We start from the raw sequence: 1,704 nt of genomic DNA, 5'->3' as shown, positions 1-1,704 counted from the left end.
CCCTCTGCTGCCGACTGCAACCAAACAGCAGGAGCGGATCGGTTTTGGATCCCGGTGACCACACCTCTCTGTCCCTCCCTCAACCTGCTCAGCCAAAAACTTTTTTTCTCTGCGCGACACTCCCCTCCAAACTCAGCTGGAGGCAGTGTGTGTGTGTGTGTGTGTGTGTGTGTGTGTGTGTGTGTGTTTTCCATCTTGTTATTCCATCTTTGCGGGGATCTTTCTGACTTTCTGAGTGAGTGAGGACACTTCTTCTGAATAAAATTAGAAAGTTCAATATTTTTTAAAAGTGAGAAAATTTTAATTTGAGGTTGTTTGTGTTTTTTACATTCAGACATTTTTATAAAGTTAGACATTTTTTAAAGGCAAGAATATTTTGGAACTCAGAATTAAGTGAGGACATGTTTTTGAAGGACATTTTCGGACGTTTAGACGTTTGTTTCAATCTGAGGTCATTATCTCAAAGTTAAAAGAAGAGTGGTACTGAATATTAAAAAAAGAGGAACTATTTAAAAAGAGGAAACTTTTCCAAAGTAAATCTATTATGTAAAGTGAGGACAGAGAACAGTGACAGTTACAGAACAGTGTTGGTTGAAAGGGTTGGACAGTGAGGCCATTTTGTCTGGCTCTCACTACAGAGGGTTGTTTGAGTGTTTGAGGGTTAAGAACTGGATTTAAGTTTAATGCTGAAAGTAGAGAATATATCTAATGTCAGTATTATAAAATAAATACATGCATACACGGGCAAAACATAAAATACATGATAACTACACAACACAATATTGTTTTGATCATTATAAAACATATACCTTCCTTCAAACATATTTTTAAGTACTATTTTTAAATAGAATTAAAATGCAGAATTTGGATGCATTTGTAAAGTATTTATTTTTACATGTTCTGATATGTTTAAGAACCAGTGACATCTGCGATCTGCAGCAGCTTACTCTCTTCTAAAGTGACAGCTTTCAGTTTGAAGGCGCTTCAAGTCAAAGTGCTGCGATGACAGCTGATGATGCATCCACCTGACCAGCTGGAGCATTAGGTGGAAGAAACCACTACAACCGCCAAAGTGCATCTTTTAAAATTTAACCCGACACGCCCTTGTGTCTCTTCCAGTGAGAAAACGCTCACACATCGCCTCCAGCCAATGGGTGTGACTCACAGGAAACACCGGTTTGACGGGTGAACTTAAATGTAAAGAAGCTTGAAATGTATAATCACAGTATGAAGAGTGTTTAAACAGGATGAATGGGAAAAATAAACTTATTAGAACAGTACTGACTGATAACTGATTAATGTGACACACACGTTTTGTTTGCACTTACTGATGATCATTTATGGTACTGTAGGTGAGAATTACAATTACAATTTAGAATACACAGGTGTTTTCTTTGCAGCATGTGCCTAACTGTTTAAAGTCCAGGGGCTGCAGCCTACAAAGGCCGTATTTGAAGGCCGTGCATCCTCTGCAGTCTACCATATACCAAGATGCATTGTGCGCCAATTCAAACGAGACTTTTAAACAGCTGAAGAATACACTTTAAAATGTAAAAGTTTTTGGTTTCAACTCAATCGAATAGTGTTACACGTTACATGTTTAAGAAAACGAAAGGGCCCTTGAAACAAATTATCTTTAGAATAATAGGTTAACTTAAGCGACGTTAGTTATGCTAGCTAGTTAATATTTTCTTAAATTAAAAT

The sequence above is a fragment of the Semicossyphus pulcher genome, unplaced genomic scaffold (assembly GCF_022749685.1).
Source record: "Semicossyphus pulcher isolate SPU_LCO1_2020_fin unplaced genomic scaffold, fSemPul1.0.p SCAF_4, whole genome shotgun sequence".
In the NCBI taxonomy this organism is placed as follows: Eukaryota; Metazoa; Chordata; class Actinopteri; order Labriformes; family Labridae; genus Semicossyphus; species Semicossyphus pulcher.
The sequence above is the reverse complement of the archived record's forward strand: the minus strand, read 5'-3'. Positions refer to the sequence as shown.